Source organism: Castor canadensis, chromosome 14 (genome assembly GCF_047511655.1).
Source record: "Castor canadensis chromosome 14, mCasCan1.hap1v2, whole genome shotgun sequence".
NCBI classification, from domain to species: Eukaryota; Metazoa; Chordata; class Mammalia; order Rodentia; family Castoridae; genus Castor; species Castor canadensis.
The window spans coordinates 115,398,818-115,418,553 of NC_133399.1; the positions used below are offsets into that span (position 1 = coordinate 115,398,818).

Consider the following 19,736-nt stretch of genomic DNA (forward strand, 5'->3'; position numbering starts at 1 on the left):
TTTATCAGATACATGATTTGAAAATATCTTCTCCCATTTCTGTGTCTTGCTTTTTCACTCTCTTGGTTGTGCCCATTGATGCACTAAAGTTTTTTACTCACTATGAAGCCCCGTTTATCTCTTTGCTTCTCTGTTGCCTGTGTTCTGGTGTTGTGTCTAAGAAATCATGGACAAACTCAATGTCATAAAGGTTTTACCTTGTGTTTTCTTCTAAGAGTTTTATGGTTTTAACCCTGATGTTTACTTCTTTGAACTGTTCCTAGGTAAATTTTGTATATGATGTAATGTATGGTCCTACTTTATTCTTTGGCGTGTGGATGTCCAGTATCCCAGCACCATGAAGAGACTGTCCCTTCCCTGGAGAATGATCTTAGTACCCTGTCAGAAAACAGTTGATGATGTATGTGAAGTTTTATCTCTCCTCCATTCCATTGACCTATGTGTCTGTCTTTATGCCACCATCACACTGTTTTGATCACTGTGGGTGTGTCCAGTGAAGTCTGAGATCTGATTACTGTGGGTTTCTAGTAAGTTCTGAAATCAGAAATGAAAATCCTCCAATTTGTTCTTTTCAAGATCATTTTGCTGTTCAGGATCCCTGAGATTCCAATTGAGTTTAGTTTGGGATTTTTCAATTGATACAAAAAAAGACCTTCTTTTTGGATTTTGAGGGACAGCATCCACCTCTTCTCAGAAGAGAATCTGGATTCTCCATGTTTCTTTAGACCATCGCCACTGTCTGTTTCATGCACAATCAAGAAGTAGCAGGTCTCCACCCTGATCCTATGGAAGACTTGCACCCTAATGCTGATGAAGATAGGCACCATGGACTGCATTCTACAGAAATAGCCTGAGGCCTGAGTGCTGTGGAAAGTCATAGGAATGGCTGTAGCACTTTGGAGGGTGCTGAATCTATCTCCACCCAGTAGGTCTAAGTGCAGAACTGATATGTAGAAAAAGTAAAGAAGCCCTGGGACCATCCCCCCCCCTCACTATTTCCCCAGGTCCCCAATAGATATCTTCCACATGTAGAACTTTCTGGAAGCAGATGGAAACAAAGGATTTTCTCTGGTTCTAGAGATGGATCACCATGCTGAGCCTCAGTTTAGCAAATGTTGATAACTGGAGCCACACTGAGGCCTTGATGCCTGGACAGGTCCTCGAGAGCTGATGGTGGTGGCACATGAGATGCCCATTTGTCAACAGGTTCAGGTAGTAAAAACAAGATACAAGTACCACCCAGAGGCAACATTCAGGGAAAGGCCATTAGGAGAAGCGAGAGCTGCAGAGCCTTCGAGGGACATCTTTGTCATCCTTTGCTGCAATGTCCTTCCACCTACCTCTGTCCTCTTCCACCTCACCCTGAAGTTATCCTAAAGTGTTGCTGTGGTCAGATCCCCTCATTTCCTGGATGAGGAACCCATGCTGCAAGGGTTCTAACTTCACCAGCAGTAAAGCCAGTCTCCTCCTTCGAGAGCTTCCTGTGACCTGTGGATCCCGAGCTCTCAGTGCAGCAGGTTAAACCTCCCATTTCAATTAGTCATTTGCATGAGTCACGGCTCTTCATTAGTCATGTGCATTTGTGCTAGCATAAATATTGACAGACTTGCAATGTTCTCATTAATTCTGAACACCCATCTTTTCTTACCAAGGGAGTTAGTGTACTGTTGATGGAAGGGGGTTCTAATTGGTGGACCCTTCACTTTATTTCACAGAAACCCTGTAGACTCTTTTTGGTTTTACTTTGTGACACTTCTATGTCCATTCCTGAACATAGACACCATGGAGCAGGTGGAATGATAGGGGTTCATTACTTTTATATATCATTCTAATTCCAAAAAGACAAATTCATCTTCTAGAAAACAAAGCAAATAAATCTTGCCTCTAATATGTGGGTATAAACATGGTAATCTGTTTGTCCCACTGTGATTGAAATCAGTAGTAATTAGATCAATTTATCTTCTACAATGGTGCAAAATATGCATGCAGCCCATGTAATTTATTATATGTGAACCGTATTAATCAACACAAAGAGAAGGAAGCACTTAAAGAATGTGAGGAATTTTTGTTAGATTGCTAATATTGATGATTGTGCCTCAAAGAAAAAAGCACCAGTATTTTCTCAGCATGTCCCCCTTCTTTTCAATCCTCTGATCTCAGTGTTGCATTTGTGTAACTCACAGTGGTAAGAGAGCAAGTGTGAGGGCCTCCTTGGTGGTACCTAGGCCCAGCACTGCTGTGTTTCCTGAGCATCAAATGCCTACTGATTCATTCTGGTTTTTCCTTCTGTCCTGCTCTAACCTGTGCCAGAGCATCCTGCAGGGAGTGTGTCTTCTCATTTCCTAACATCATATTCTTCTGAGAACCTGATGAATGAAGCCCTCTCCAAACTAAGAAGCATGCACACAACCACCACAGTGTTGTGTGCAGTTTTGAATAAGCTGCATCATTTCCCAAAACTGTTCAGCAGTGTATTAGTTTTTGTCCACTGCCTAACAAATTACCACACAGTGCTTAAGAAAATATTACTTACTACATCATAAGGGTGTCCAAGGGTGGGCTGAGCACTGCACTCAGGATTTCTCTCACAGGGTCTTATGGGCCTGGTGCAGATTTCACTCCTGCTGTTGCAGGACTGAGGTTCCATTGCCTTTTTAACTGCCAGAACCTCTCTCAGCTCCTTGAGGTCTCAGTGCCCCAACCACATAGATTTGGATCTCCCCAATACAAGTCAGTCCAAAGCCACAGGAAAGAAGAGACAAATAGCAAGAAATGAGGCCTCAAAAACAAGGGTGGAGGGAGTTTGGGGAAGAAAAGTATATGAAGAGTTCCCTCACTGTTCATGGAACTGGACAACAGTGCCTTTTCCCCTGTGGGCCCGTGTTCCCTCCTGGGGCCCACTGTGACCTCCTAGGGGCCCACTGTGCCCTTCTTGGGGATCACTGTGCCTCTTCCCCTATGGATCCGCTGTGCTCTCCTGGAGCCCACTGTACCCTCCTGAAGTCCACTGTGCCCTCCTTCAGGCCCACTGTACCCTCCTGGGGCCTGCTGTACCCTCCTAGAGCCCACTGTGCCCTCCTGGGGCCCACTGTGCCCTCCTAAGCTGTTTGACCAACATCACAGCTCAGCACCACCAGGAGGTCAGGTAAAGGCCAGGCTCAGTCTCTGGCTGAAATGAGAAAGCCCTACCCTGCTAGCCTTGGAGACAGAGCAGTCATCACTGCACTCCAGCACCGGCTTCCTGTTGTCTGAGGAGTAAAAAGAGACTGGGCGGTCTGACCGTTGACATGGGATAGAGCATGGCCTCACATCCCTGGGCAGAGAGGTGGTTGAGGAATTTGAGTCCCTAACAGTAGCCACTATCCTGGGAGCACAAGGCCTGGGGCCTGGTTCTAAGCCAAAGCCCACTGGGGCACAGAGCAGCTGCAGCAGCCTGCAGTGAAGGGGTTGGGGCTTGGTGGTAACGAGGAGACAGCTGGGGACAAGCCCATCTCCCAGAGGTCCTTGGAGATTGTATAAGGCGCTTCCTGGACCTCCCAGGCATGGTCTGAGGGTGGAGCCATTTCTGAGGTCTTGGGAGCATGTAGTTGAGAGAGGGTGCATCCTAGGTTCCAACACATTGGCAGAGTGGGATGCTCCCTTGAAATCAATTCAGAGATGCTGGAAGAGTTTTGAAAGACACTGGTACAAATAAAGGACAAATGAGCCCTTGGTAAGCAAGAGACCACCAGGCAGAATTCCCTCTGGTGAACAGCCCCTTAAATCACAGAGCAGCAGCAGGAGCCAGCAAAATAGACAGGAGGTGAAGGCACATGCCACCACCACAGAAGCAACAGGGCTGCTGTGCCCAGCGTGGGCCTCCCAGGGATGCAGCTAGCACTTGTCTACTTCTGCTCTCCCCACCTTGGAGTTTGTGGTGCAGAGCAGCAGAAGGTTCCCTGATGCCTACTGTGAGTTGATCCTCACCTTCCTGCACACAGCTACCCAGCAAAGGATAGGCTGCTTTTATTAAGCCCTTGCTGTGTGCTCAGCCTCTTGGCGACAACTCTGAGTTAGCTGGGCTCTGCTTTCTCATCTTCTTTTCTTTGAGGATTGTTAGGAAGAGATAATCAGGTGCAGAAATGCTTCCATTCTGGCAGAGTGTTCACAACTTTGTATCTTTGTGACATTTTCATCAACTGAGAGAAAAATGAAGCAAAAAATGGAAATGGGACTAATGTAAGATGGGAAATAAACAGTAAATGTGTGACTCTTGACCATAATGTGCGCTCCTCAAAGCCAGGACATATGTAGACAATTGCTTATTGGATGGTGAAGATCTGGACAGGAAGGGCCCGTGGGCAACTCACAATGTCTTAGAATTTCCTGTGAGAGACGCTAGTTCAGCAGATACTGTAAAAAGGTTTTGTCTCTGCCCTCACCTCCAGACCTTCCTCACCCTTATCTCTCCTCATCCCAGATCTCTACTCGCCCCTGACCTGTTCTTACTCCCAGTGGTGACCTCACTCCCAGACCCTTCCTCACCTCCAGGTGTCCTGTCATCTTCCAGGCTCCCCTTGCTCCTATGCCCCCTCACCTGCCTCTAGGCATGTTACTTGTTTGCAGCACATCTGCTTCTGCAACTTCCTCTCTTTTTGTTCCCAGAACACACCCCTCCTATTCATTTCTCTTTCCCCTCTTCCCTGGTCCTTTCCTCTCACCTCTGCTCTGAATGATGTTCTTTGTCTTCCTCATTGGACTTCCCTCTCTGCTCCCTTCAAGGCCTGGAGGCCACCTGGGGCTGTGTTATAACTAACCTTCCAGGCCTGCCTTCCGGAACAGGATCATTTGGGAACTGTATAAAGAAATGCAGCGTTCAAATCAGACCCAGGGCAGATGCAGAGCCTGATTCACAGAAACCAAGGCACCTACCTTGCAGGGTCTTGTGAGAGTTAATGGGTAGGATCTGTGAAGTGCACAGCAGCCTTGGGGCTCACGTTTACCTGGAGGAAGTGTGTGGAGTCCAGGGAGATTTCTGAGGAGTACTGGTCTAGGGCTTCCTGCTGCAGATGAGAGGAGCAAGCTTCCATACTGCAGCCTCCAGGGCAGGGCAGACTGGTGCTTCCATTGGCTGCCATTTGTTCTCCTACCTGCCCTCAATGGCAGACGGTGAAGAGATTCTTCTCAAGGGGCGAGCCTTCCAGGCTTCTCTATGGACCCTGTGGCAGCATGGTAAAAAAGCCCTGAAGTGCCTCTGTTGCTGTTGGCTGCAGCACAGTGTCCCAGGCCCAGCTTCTATGAGGCACACATGTGCTGCTCCCTGTGGCTGCCTCTGACAGTTCAGACCCTTGGCTTCAGGTATGATTGTGATGGTCCCCTCTGGGGACCAACCATTTATCAGACCTACATAGGTGGCTGTCCAGAACAATTCTGGGAGTGAGCAAGTTTGTGGACATCTGATCCTACAGCCTGAGTGCTGCAGCAGCTCAGTCCAGCCTCATGCTAGAACCACTCAGCTACTCCTGGGATCCAGGGTACTTACAGGTGAGCCACACGTGTTCCCTGTCATCACCCCGGCAGCAGACCTCAGCTCTTCCCTGGCCCATCGGAATCCACTGGCCCTTCTTCACCTGCTGGTGGCTCATCCTCATGTCCATGAGAGCAGCTTGTTCTCATGTGCATGCTTCCTTTAACCTTTCCCCACACTGGTTTTACCTGCTTACCAAGGCCCAAGGATGTGGGTGACACCTCAAGTATGAGACCTCAGACAACCAGCGCCCAACAACACATCATCTCAGCCTTTGCTATTGCAGAACTGAAAACCTCACTGAAAGAAGGCCGTCCCAGACACTTCTTGTTCCCAAATGTGGGTTTGAATGCTGAAACCTGGACAACAGGGCTATTTGGACGTGCCCTTCTCCAAGCTTCTGCCTGGGCACCCAGGGACAGGCTCGGCCGAGGCTCTAGTTCACCTGTGTCTGTGGACACAGCAGCTCCCTCATTCCCGGTGCCCAACTCCTTCTACTGCCAGCCCTCCCAGGTTCTCAGCCCAGAATAATACCTTTCCATCTTCTGATTTTGTTTTTTTTGGAACAAAATTGTCATATCTGTTTTATTATTTATCCATCTGAGTTTCTGGGAAAGTCAACCCCTCACAGGATGCCCTTGTCTTAAGGCACCTGCTCTCCTCTTCCCAAGAGTTGGTCAAAACAAATGAAAGCACATCAGCAGCCAGAGGCTGTGAAAGTGTCAGAAACAAAGCATTTAGACAACCAAGGAAAAGATGGTGGGCTAACAGCTACTTCCCTTCCTTCTGTATCAGAACTCAGCAAGGAGAATCTTTGACAGGTATAAGTCCACAGCTCCCATAGCAAGGAGAATAGGGGACTAGAGCCTCAGACCTTGGGAAGCTGACACACTGAATTAGGCAGACCTGAAAGTCCATACTAGGCCTTCAAGCAGCCAAGAATAGATAAGATGTTCTCAGGACAGCTCCTGCTATGGACCAAATGCTTGTGTTTCCCCCGCCCAAATTCCTATGGGAGTGCTTCCCACATGGGAGCTATCAGGAGGCTTGGGGCATCTATTGGGTTTAGATGAGGTCATGGGAGCAGGGTCTATGATGGGATTAGAGAGTTGTCTTCTGCTTCTGCTTTGTGAGTATATAGTGAGACAATGCTGTCTGCAACCCAGAATCGCCCTCACCAGAACCCAGATGTTCTGGACTTCAGCCTCCAGAACTGTGGAAGATATTGGCTGTTGGAGACATTGTCTTGGACATTTGGCACCACAGATTGAAAGGGTAGAGATAGCCAGAAACTCAAGCTTTGTACCACCAGGTTCTCTAGAATATAAAGAACATGGCTAAGTGACAATCAAGAAATCTCTGCTCCCCAGGTCCCTCCCCAGCTATGTAGGCCAGGGCTGTATCTTCATTCCTAACAAAAGATAGAGCATTTGTTTTCTCTGCTGAAGATGCACTAGAGGTTCCCTGGCAGGGTCCCTGTGCTGTTGTTGGGGGCTGTCAGGAATGCTCTTCCTTGTCCTTTGCCTGGCCATGGCTGTCCTTCTTTGCCTGGGCTTCCCAACCTATTCTCCAGCTCTGATAACCTGCACTGGTTTTCGTAACCCCCATCTTAACCACATGAGGTCCACTTGTAGATTGTACTGCACCCCATGAAGTCTGAGATGCTGTCTGAGGTTGTGTTCTTTCTAGTTTTACCACTACAGCCCAGCATTTGACACATAGCAGGACTTGATAAGTATTTGTCAAATAAGTGAAGGCCAAGGCTTCAGCACCAGTCATGTGGAGGGCAGGAGGGCAAGAGGCAATGCCATACTGCAGACTAGAGGTGAGACAGGAGAACTAGAAGCCAAAGGTGACAGGACAGATATGGGACTCAATAAGTCCCAGGTAGTAAACAAGGGATCCTTCTCTGCTCATTTAAAATTCCATAGCTAAGCTGACAGAATTTATCAGGAGAAAAAAAAGAAGAGCATTCAGGAAAGTTTTGGAAAATGCTGGTGAGGATGTTGGGATGTGCACCTCTGAAGAAACTAAATTCTAAAGCTTTCTGGAGAGAACTTAAGTAGTCAACTTAGGTTCAGACCTAGCCTGTGACTCTATTTTGCTTCTTGGGGTAGAACCCAGAGAAATTCTCGTGTAGGACATAGGGGCTACTTGGTGTTTCTCCCAGAGAAAGGAGATGAGCAGTGGTATGGCTGTTGGCACTGTTGCAGACAGCACACCGGATGAAAAGGTAGCATCAGGATGGATCCCTAAAATAGCAAGCTGTGGGGAAAGTGAGTAATATCATGGGATGTATTGTGTAAAACATTCTCACTTAAAAATACACACTCATGAAACAACAGAACTTTTGAAGGAATGTGTTTAAATAAAAAGATACATAGTCTGCCATCTATGACTGCCTGTGGCAGGGGGAGAAGAGGGGAATAGGGAAGACAAAAGAAGGAATGGGCAAATGAAGATCATGAGACCAAGCCAGAGTAAAGGCCATGCACACATCAAAGGTGATGATTAACTCAGCAAGCAGGACCAGGCAACAAGGAATAGCCAACCACCTACACAACTACCAACCAGCTATCCATCCAACCACCCAACCAATCATCCAACTACCCATCCAACCAAACCCTCTCCCAACCATCCAACCACCTACCTATTCAACCAACCAACAACCCATCCACTGAACTAGCCATCCAACCAACCATCCAATGACCTATCCGCCACCCAATCATCCAACTACCCATCCAATCAACCTCCCATCCAACCATCCAGTCATCCATTATTTAGCCACCCACTCACTCAGCCAACCAACTATTCAACAGTGCTCCTACCCAGCCCTGACAAAGAAGGAAAGTGCAAGTTCCTCAATGGGGTAGGTCCACCAAAAGACTCACAATCTGAACATGAAATCTATGCTTAGGAAAAATTTCAAGTCTATAGGATAAAAAAGCCAAAGAAAACTAGTGGAATTTATATTAGATTTTTAAGTGTCAAAAGATTCTGAGAGAATCTGTGTATGCAAATATTCAGAATTATTCTCTGTAGGTGTAATTACTGTCTGCTACATTGGACTCACTTACAACATGCCAGTGGTGTGGGGATGTCTGAGCATAAGAATAAACTAGAATTTAAGAATATGAATCATATAGCTACAGTCTCCTGTCCAAAGGCAGCAAAGGCTGTCAGAAAATGCAAGATGGAAAACAAACAGTACTGCCTTTCCTAAGGGACCTTGAATATATGACCTGGATCTAACTTGCTCTGAACTTTTGTAGATTCCCAGGGTTGAGTTTCTAGTTTGTTATTCAAACCCAGCCTTTGTGAGCTGAGCTAAAGAGAATTTATAACAAGTGATAAAGTAGCTAAGTGAGCACATGGGCGCAAACTCCCTGGGGGCTGGTGTCCAGGCGAGGTGATGCCTGTCTCCATGAACAAAGCCACTTGGTCATCTGTTTTGTCTCACACTGTAGGGAGGTGTCACCCTGATCCCTATGCATGAAGGCTTGGGTTCCTCTCCTGGGGCAAAGCCCTTGGTGTGTCCACCTGCACTGCAACATCCACATGCCTCTTCAAAGACAAGACCGCTGCCTGCAACCTCTCCAGGAATGCAGGCTGTTCCCAGGGCCCTCATGTGGGCCACAGTCCCTAGAGGGACCACCTTAAGCTACCCTCAGTGGAAAGAGCCTCCCTTTGCTTCTCTGCATAGTAGCAAGTATGTCACACATAATTAAATGGAACAGCTCTTGGGTGCTTTCTCTTATTTGGATATGTACTGAGACCTGGAACAGGAAGGTATGATCAAGCATGAGCTGTGGGGTCAGGCCCACCAAAAACCAGTCCAGCACTCCCACCTCTGAGCCTCAGCCACCTCATCTAAAGCAAGACCTAGAGCTGGGCATGGTGGCTCACACTTATGAGCCTAGCACTTAGGAAGCCTAAGGCAGGAGTACTACTTCAATGACACAGACTACAAAGGAGACCCTGTCTCTCAAACCAAATAAATAAAACCAGACCAAAAACACCTGTCTCATGAGACTGTGGGGAGAAATGAACAGACTTCATGACGAACTTGCACAGAAACTTTTCATTCCTGCAAATTTAAATCCACATGCTCCCAACAGAAAGATCCTCCTCCTTCCTCTACACAAGACATCAAGTGTGCCAGGCACATGGCACACTCACAAAAGAGAAGGCATTGCCTCCCCTGTTATAGATCAATCCTCAGGTTTCACAGCCCTGATGGCTTGACAGCCAGATGGCATGATCACTGTGGGTGTCACATCCAGTGCTTTTCCTGACATGTCTTCTTAGTTGAGTCCAGCATGTGGAAGGTACTTTAAATCCAGATTTTGTTCTGCCTTGCTGCTCTGCCACCATCCACATTTGATAAATGGGCCCCCTGTTTCTTGACAGCTTGGAGTGTGCCAGTCCCTACGGCTGCTGGTGCAAGACCCAGGTTGGGGTCAGGAGACTCGAATCTCAGTCTTTTCTGGCTTCTCCCAAGAGGAAGAGTTAATAATCTGAATCTCTTCTCTTGGAGTCAGGACTCAGGAAGGCACATTTGGCTCCAATGAACCAAGAAGAACATTTTGGCTTTTCAAGAGGGGTGAATGCCATTGCTCTCACAGATGCTTCTGTCCCATGGGCCCTGGTGGTTCTAAGCCTCTCCACAGATGCACAGGGGATCCATGTGGAACTCTTCTGGCTTTGAGGGAGCACAGAAGAGACCAATTCTTGTCAAGCAGGCAGTTTACTATACTCTGAATATAAAAGCCATTTTGAATTATTAAAATTCCCACCAGCCACTGTAAGCTCCATTCAGGATGAAGTCAAAGGCAGTGTGTTATGTCTGGTATTTTAGGTGAATATTTAGCTATTCTAAAGAAAGTTCTGAGAGCACAGATACACTGACTTCTAGCTCCTGGAGTCTTGGTAAAGAGGAGGAAAATGATTTGGATTTCAGTCCCTGTGTCTAAACTCATCAGGTCAATAAAGTGTTGTCTGCACGTAAGCAGCAGCTAGGCCTGCACTTCAGAGTGGGCACATTTCAACAGGAGTTTTGAATAATTTGGCAAATCATCCTGCTGAGCCCTGAATTATGTGCACCTGTACATGCCCATTGGAACGAATCCAGGAAGACAGTGAGAGCTTTAGGCAGGAAACACTCTTTTGCATGTAGGAATGTATGGAAGAAGGGCAGAGCCGTTCTCTGTTTTTGCACTTTAGAACATTAGGTTCACACTATTTTATACTGTGTGTGAATATACTATCATTGTACAATTGTTAAATTTCGCCTTTCACTTTCATCTCTGAAATGAAGCTTCTCCCAGCCACCAAAATATAAAATAACTGTATTTAGCCACTTGCAAAGAAGCTTCTTTTGTCTAGTGTTCTCAAAATGTGAAACAAAAGCAAAAGCATGATTTCCCACAGGTCTGTGTTCAAAGTGCACTTTGACGGTGCTGTGCCAGACTGATGACTGTGGGTCCCAGTTGGACAGGGGCACAGATGCACACATGGACAGAAAGAGGAAGTCAGTCAGCTTACATCCTAACTGCATGTTTGGAACTGATTAAAATCTCTTTTAGTTCCAGCTGTCTACTGTCTGTGCTGTTTTTCTTCTCTAACCTTAGCTACAGGGAGCTGTGTGTGTTGTTGGTTTGCAACATGGCCAGTCATGCATCCCGGCAGACCAGACCCCCAGAGCTCAGCCCCAAAGCATGTGGCCTCTGCATGGGCTTGATGCGTAAGTTTGCCTGTGTTGTTTCCACCAATGTATGCGGTCTTGGTGCCCCACCCCTTTTCCATTTCTCCACATTTTGCTGCCTGTTGTCTCCTTGGGGTTCTGACTGCTAACACTTCAGTTTGCAGCAGCCATGTTTTGCTCATCATTTTCCTGTGGCAGAAACCAGCTGTCCTGTTATGGCTTAGATATAAAATGTGCCCCATGGGCTCATGTGTTATATGCTTGGTCCCCAGCTGGTGGCAATATTTTGGGGAGTCGTGGAATGTGTAGGAGGTAGAGTCTAGCTCAAGGAGTCAGGTCACTAGTGATGGTTCTTGGGAGCTGCATGTTGTCCCTGGCCCCTTTTTCTTCCTCTCTCTGCTTCCTATCCACCAAGATATGGGCCGAGCAGCTGTGTTCTGCCACACACTCCCACTGCCATGATGTTGAGCCCCAGTGGATGGGGCTAAGCAACATGGACTGAACCCTCAGAAACTGAGCCAAAAAAAATCTTCTTTTAAGTTATTTTACAGGTGTTTGGGTCACAACAACACAAAAGTAACACACATCCCCAATATCTACTCTCCTTTCTCCTTTTAGTAATTGATGGAATGAGTTTCAGTTTGCACTTGGGCATGGCCAGGTAGCCAACTTCTGGCCAGTGAGGTTGTTAGGGGAAATTCTGGGTGCAGGTTCCAAGCCAGGTCCTCTGCCCTTCTTCTGTCCCTCTTCCCAGGTGTTGGAGCATGTGACATGGTTGTGACTTCAGCTTGTGGGACAGGCCATTGTTAGGTGGTCGGTAGAAGAAGATCAAGACTGAGGGACTGGCATTGGTTGACCCCATGGATATAAACACCACCTTTACCCAACACATACACTTCCCCTGCAATGACACCATGATCCTACAAATAGTACCCTAATGGCAGTCATAGAAACCACTGAGACCATGAGGAATGCTCCCAGAACACCACAGCTGGCAGCAACTCAACTCATAAAGGTCCCGCTTCCCATGATACCCAAGCCAGCAGGCCCACCCTACTTCTTTGCTGTGTCAATGGGGAAAACATGTCACCTCACTGTTTTATTTTTGTGTTTCTCTGCTCACTAATGAGTTCAATCAGGTGTCCATATACCTGATGGCCTTTGAGTTTCCCCTCTCTGAGGATTTGCCCAGTGATGTCATTTTCTTATATTCTATAGGGTTCTTTTTCCTCATTGACCTGAAGGAGTTCTTGACTATTCTGTGACTCTGTTGTCTATTCTAGACATTGGGAAGATTATCCTCCAGAATTCCAGCTCTCTGTTCATTGTGCTCTTACTGAGCAGAAATAGTGACTAAACAGGCTGGGCCTACTGTGGGTTACTCTATATGGTATAGAACAGCAGGTTTAAGGCTGTTTCTACTCTTGAGTTCCTCCGTTATATAAAGCAACAGTTTTGTCCTAGCTACTCCATTTTGAGTATAAGTATCAAGATAGGATGACTCTACATGTTATTTACACAAGTAAACAACCACCATCTGCCAGCACACCATGAGGCACAAACTGATAATTTATTTGTGCCAATAAACAATTACATGTGAGTATTTCAGATCACATCAGAAACACCAGATACATCATCTTATCAATCACATCAGATGTAATGCCTGGCCTGGGACCTGTAAAAGAAGGAGCACCCACAACCAAGACATGGCAGGCACACTGACCCATCACCCAGTCAGCATCATGAGCCTCATTCAGGAAAATCACCACAGTGAAGGACCTCTTTCTCTGTCCCTGGGCTGCAGCACTTGCACACATTCTTGTGCCTATGATATGTGGATCACTTCAAACTGACACTCAAAACTGCCTGCCACCTGGACCTGCAGTTCATAAAACTTCTTATCTGGTCCTCTTCAGAGACCTTCTTGCATCTATAACAACTTTCATTGTGCTGTAAAAACAAGTCCTCTGAGCTCTGCCACCTCTGTAAACCTTTCATAGCCATTCTGTAGCATCTATTATCTATCCTTCCTTCTTTCTGTCATCTATCATTGTGTGCAATGTGTGATTTGAGGATTAATATTAGTAACTAAGATTATAATTAAAAAAAAACGAAAACAAAAACCCTGTGTTGCCAGTGGCTCATTGCTGTCGGGTGAAATCAGTAGTACTTGGCAAATGAAAGCCACTGAAATTGACTTGTGGCTTGTGGACTTCAAAATTCTGACATTATGGAAAGACAGTGTGTCCATCTATATTAGCTTGTGGACTTCAAAATTCTGACATTATGGAAAGACAGTGTGTCCATCTATATTTCTAGCATAGCTTGCTCATGACAGTAATTATGTTTTATATCTATCAATATTTTGGCTTGATGATTTTTACTTGTGAGGCTTTGGTTAAGAATTCTTTCCCCATTCTGAAATGCAAAGCTCTGTATTTCATTCAAAGCTTTATGAGTACCCTTTTAACATTGTAGTGTTTAGTTCAGCCTAAGTCCACACTTGTTGGGATGAAATTAAGGATTCAGGTTTATTTATTTTCTCCACATAGTGATCAACATTCTCAATCTTAACCTTTTGGAAAACCTGTCCTATACCTGTTTGCCACCCAACACTCTTTTGATTCCATTTGCATGGAATGTCTTCTGACCTTTCACCTTCAACCTTTTTGTGTCCTTGTATCTACCACCAGTCTCTTGAAGATGGCACAGAGATGTATCCTGGTTTTTATCACTCTTCAATATGGCTGTGGGTCCATTTTTGACTGTTTTGTTCGTCTGTGTGTTTGCTCTACATAGAACCACACAGTTGTTGCCAGCCCTGCTTACCATGAGGCAGGCCCCTATTTGCTTGTACATTATAAAATGGACTTTGCATTCATGTTCTTTTGCTTTTTCATGAAATTTCTAGTGGTATTCTTTAGTTTATCTAAAATTCCAGCTGGGATTCTTATTTTCTTTGCAAAGAAGGGATTTGAGTGAGACTGGCATCTTTCACAATGTCAAGTAATTCCATCCAAAACCACGTATGTTCCCACTTACTCATTTCTTCCTCTTTTGTCCTTCAGTGCTGGTTAGAATGTTTCTTCATAAATATCTTGTGTTTTCTTTCTTAGGCTAATTCTTGATTCTTATTGATTCTTCCATACTTAGAATCTTTCATTATTCTAATCCCTGGGATTCATTGATGAAGAAAACAAAGCACATCCCAGCCCTCATGGAGGAGGATTCTATATGAGTATAATATAGCATATTCTGTTTCTTAATGGAGATTGTACCTTTGTACCTTAGCATATAATTGTGAAGAATGTAAGGTGATGTTCTAGTACTGACATTGTAAATTACATCTTGTTTACAATGTTTTCCAGTTGATTATTGCTGCAGTAGAGGGATGGTTATGACCTTTTTTGTTTTGGAGGCGTTTTTTGGTGGTACTGGGGTTTGAACTCAGGACTTCATGCTTGCTAGGCAGGAGTTCTATCACTTGAGCCATGCCCTCAGCCCAAGAATAGTTATGATTCCTATTGGCTGATTTTATGTCTGATGACCATGCTGAATTTCCTATTAGTTCTAAAGTACATCCATGCTATTGAGGGAAAGTTATATACAGGAGGGTTTTTGTTTTTGTTTTTTACAATTGATCTTATCAACCACAGATAGTAGCAGTTTATCTCTTTCTTGTAATCTTCACACTTAATTCTTTATTTTTAAATCTTACAGCTTTGCCCAGGACATCAAATGTTAGGATAATAGTAGCAAGGATGGCAAATGTCTTTGCCTTCATCCTGTCTTTGTAAGAATTATCTAAATTTCATGTAAGCTGATATCTGTTGTAGATTTTATTACATTGCCTTTTTTCAAGGTAGTGAATTTCCCTTTATTCTTTTTTTCCTGAGATTCTTTCTCATAGACGGGGTTAGGCATCATTAAATAAGCTTTTTCATCTATTGAGACACAATTTTGTTTTTCTCCTTGAATCCATTGTGTAGCTTAAGAAGTCACAATTTAGCAGGGCGCTGGTGGCTCATACCTATAATCCTAGTTACTCAGGAAGCAAAAATCAGGAGAATGGTCATTCAAAGCCAGCCTGGGCAAATAGTTTGTGAGATCCTATCTCAAAAAAACCCACACAAAAAACTGCTGGCAGAGTAGCTCAGGGTGTAGGCCCTGAGTTCAAACCCAAGTACCACAAAAGAAAAAAAAAAGTCACAATTTGTTTCTCTGTCCTTCCCTTTGCACCTGAGATGACCCAATCTCTATGAGCAAAGAACTTGGTGGAAGTGAAGCCGCGTGGCCCTCATGGCCAGGTCACGATGGTCACCTGATCTCATGGGGCCCTCGCTCTGGGGAGCTAGCACAGTGCTGGGTACAGATGGGTCTGCTGTGCCCGAGGCCACATGGAGGCCTTAGGCAGGCTCCCCTGTGCTCCCACCCACAGCCATGAGGTGAACCACTGGATACCTGGCTTTGTTGAGCCTGCAGATTAACACTGCAGGAGAGACACCGGCAAAACTGTGAGTACTCCCAAATTTCTGGCCCACAAAATCCTGAGCAGGATTGGTGATGCTGTATGTATCTGTAGTGACTAGAACTGTGGCTAGTTTGTTGATAGAGTTTCTGGTGTCCATTTGTCCTTGCATACATGAAGTGACCTGTACTTGGCTGTGATATGTTGCTTTTCTTGTTGTCTTGCTGTATTTGGATGGCTGTGTTCATCTGGGAGCTTCACATTCATGCACAAATGAGAGGCTGTACTTCTCTTCCCACCCTGGGAAGGTGCATTGCTTGGGTGTCCTTCAGCAGAACCTGCTGCAGAAGCATGCAACTGACCAACAGCACATGCTGCTCCTTGTGGTCTGCTTTGCTCTACACAGAGCTCACAATACCTGTGCTAAGTGTAAGAACCTTCCTCAGGACCATGCTAATGAGCAACTTGCTCCAGCTCCCATCAACATGGCCACATTTCTTTACAGCATGCCCTGAAGCGCCCCCACCTTCCCACCCCCCGCCCCAGCTCTCTTTAAATGGGGTTAGACTTGCATTGTGGTCCAGAGCTCTCCCCACCTACTCCTGCTCTCTCACCTTCTGAGATGGCCATGTGCTACAGCTATAGCCCACTCCCCTGATACCCCAGAAAGTGATGTCTGGAAATATGGTTGTCACAGATGAGATTTGTTACAGTGACAGTGAGATGAGGTTACAGTGGAGTAGTGTGGACCCTAACCCAACATGACTGTGAGGTTGTGTGAATGTGGAGGTGGAACCATGGTGATCTGCGAGCCAAGGGTTGCCAGAGATCCCCAAAAACCCACCAGGAACTGGGGAGGCTGAGCAGACATTCCTTTGCAGCCTCAGGAGGAGCCAACCCTGTTCACACCTTGACCTTGGACTCCTGGTGTCAGGACTGAGAAAGAGTGAATGTCTGCTGCAGGAGCTCTTAACAGTGGTGACAGCCGCTGAAGCAGATGCACTTCTCACAACCCCCTTCCCCCAACCCCCCACCCCAGGTTGCCTCCAACCAGTCTTCAGGCTTTGGCCCTTCCTGGGCTATGCCTTTCAGAGGACTTACCTTGGAGGGAACAGTTACAGCCGCGCTGGATTTCCAGCTGGAGAAAGAATGTCCTCAGAAGAACTGCAAAGGGACCAGACCAATGAACAGGTGACTCCCGTCCCAAGACGTGCAGTACTAATAGGACCATCCTTAGGAGCAGGCTATTTTCTTCCTGTTTGAGACCTAACTCAAAGAAAAGCCAAGGTGAGGATTCTGATAATGGAAGTGGCTGGCCTTGGGTTTTACCCTAGAAGTAAACTTGTGGCATATCCAGCTCAAATCTTGAATTGCTCAGTTCCTAACAGGTTGGGTCATATGAGAAACACTTACAAGCACTTGGCTGTCATGGTTGTGAGGCAGGTGACTGGCACAGGCTGGAGGCCAGGAGGGCTAGTGCTAGGGAAGGCCAGGCTGTGTTCTTTCCACACTTTCAGCTGATTATATGACAACCACCCACATCGTGGGAGGCCTCTTTATGTAAAAGTTAATCTATCCAAAAGAACAGAAACTCTCAGAATGATGTCTGCCACATATGTAGGCACCACGTGGCCCAGCTGAACGACATGTATAACCCACCATCATGCTGCATTTCCAAGGAAGGGTGCCAAACTGAACATCCATTCAATGAGAGACAGAGACAGCAGACAGCATGAGACACAGAAAGGAAAAGAGAAAGGAAAGGACAAGGTGGGGAGGGACCAAGGAGAGAGGAGGAGACATGGAGATGGGCAAGCCCTGCTAAGAACCCAGGGCAGGTGACCTCCAATCACCAGGTCCACAGTGGAAGGTGGACTGTCGATGACTGTTACAGGTTATATCACTGTTCTGGTGCTTTGAAGGACTGGCCAAATGGTCACTACAATTGTACCTATTTGGGATGAAGGAGAGACAGTGACCAGCATATCGTTTGTGTATTAAGTGAAATCAAACCAAGATGTCCCCATGAATATCTTTCAAAATAGATGACAAAAGGAAGTAGACTTGAGGAAGCTCATATAACCTGCTGTGTAATATCACTTCATTGAGGGTCTGCGTGAGAAGTGGGGACTGGATTGAAGTCCTGGAGTGATTGCTAGTGAGTGTGGGGTTTAGAGAGCTCCCCCTGATGTCACCCTCACAGATGGCATGCTGCTTCTGCTTCCTGCTCTCAAGCCCTGAGCTGTGCCCTGCAGATGAGGTCCAGGAGTGGTGATGCGGAGGGTGTGAGTCAGAGTCCAACTCCCCCAGTATGTCTCACAAAGAGTTCAATGGGGGTAGGGCTTCCCACAGACCCAACTGAGTACAGACTAAAGGGAGGCTCTAAGAGGTCCCAGCCACCTGCCTGTGCCTTCTTTATGATCTGCTTTGCCAGTGCCCTGGCTCACTGTTGGTAAGAATGTAAATTACATTCTACATTCACAGGAGGCAGAGATAGGAAGATCAAAGTTCAAGGCCAGCCCAGGCAAAAGTGAGACCCTATCTCAAAGACAAGCCAGGTGTGGTGGTGTGCATATATGCTCCCAGCTACATAGGAGGCATAGATCATAGTCTGAGGCCAGGTCCAGGCAAAAAGCAAGACGCCTTCTCTGAAAAATAACTAAAATCAAACAGGTCTGGATGCTCAGCAAGCACAAGGCCCTGAGTTCAAACCCGACACCAGTTCAAACTGTGAAAAAATGTAAATTAGTATAGCCATTATGAAGAACATTCTGGAGGCGCCTCAAAAAACTAAAAATCTCCCCTAGAATTTAGCAAGCCCACTAGTGGTATCTATTCCAAGAAAGGGGAATCGGCACGCCTGCACACCATGTTCACTGAGGTGCTCACTGTTCTTAACAGCCAACACGAGAAATCAGCCTAGATGCCCAACGTGAGAGAACCCATAGAAAAAACGGTGCAGCATTATTCAGCCATAAGGAATGAGATCCTATCACTTTCCTTAATATGGATGGACTTGGAGGACATTATGTTAAGGTGATAAGCCAGACGCAGAGATACAAATACCACATTTTCTTATATGTGGAGGCCAAAAAAACCATGTTGACTTGAATGAAGGATAGTGATTGTGAGCTGTGGGGAAGAAGGATGGGGATGGATGAAGGAAGGATGAATTTAGTCAGTGCACACACTGTATGCATGTGTTGAAATATCACACTGAATGTCATTCATATGCACAGTAAACATATGTTAATTAGAACAAACTGAAGTAAGGTAAGATATTATTGGAAGTCCTCATGTGCCATCTTAGGAAGAAAGCTGGGCTGAAGGTTTTTCAGCAGTGGAAACAGTTGTTTTTGAGTTAACTCTAATCTGGCAATAGTATTTGTGATGTTTTCTGGTGACTGGGAGATCAAGGAAATCCGGAAATTCTAGCAGTTTGCTAGTTCACAGGAATAATTCAAGACATGGAGTTTCTATTATTCTTGTACAGATGCTTGTTTGGACCATATCTCAGTCCCTTTTTTCAGTACTCTGCATGCAGATGCCCAGCTTGTGTGGGTTCATAATCAAGGTGGGTCAGCCTCCTGACTGCACCATCCTCTCTGCATCTCATCCTGGCTTCAGTAAGACCTTGGAATTCGGCATTCACTTGTAGTCACATGCCACCATGTGACTAGCGACAGTGCAACAATCTTAGTTCCAACATGACAGGTTCCTCAGACTTGGAGTCTCTTCCAGCATGCAAAATCTGACCCAGAGATGGCTGCATTAATCCCCTTCCTGTCTTAGAGCAGCATGTACAAGCCTCCTCCAAGGACACGCATGGGACCTGCTGTGAGTGACTGCCGGGCCAGACAGGCTCCTGGAGCCTCAGTTTCCACCCCCATGCTGGAAATCTGAGTCCTGTGCCCTTCCTGGGCTCCATGGAAGGTTCCTGGTGAACCTCAGGGCATTTCATCTCCTCAGCTTTGGGGCCTCAGGACAGTGATGGGGGGAGGGAATGTGAAACCTGGGCATGGCTCTGATGAGGGTCTAATGATCAACCTGCCCTGATG

At 46.1% G+C, this 19,736-nt stretch overlaps 1 protein-coding gene across 13 annotated transcripts in view; it reads left to right on the plus strand.

Moving 5' to 3' along the window:
- Erich1 (glutamate rich 1) overlaps positions 1-19,736 on the plus strand; it is a 142,516-nt gene that overhangs the window by 81,503 nt on the left and 41,277 nt on the right. Inside the window, exons 7-8 of one of the 13 annotated variants that reach the window (XR_012441598.1) lie at positions 15,649-15,724; positions 16,718-19,554. The exons of 9 other annotated variants lie outside the window; for them this stretch is intronic. The gene's annotated coding sequence lies outside the window, so the exon portion shown is untranslated. Of the gene's footprint in view, positions 1-15,648; positions 15,725-16,717; positions 19,715-19,736 lie in introns of those variants that run through there. 3 more of the 13 variants (XR_012441600.1, XR_012441597.1, XR_012441599.1) reach the window with 3 other exon arrangements.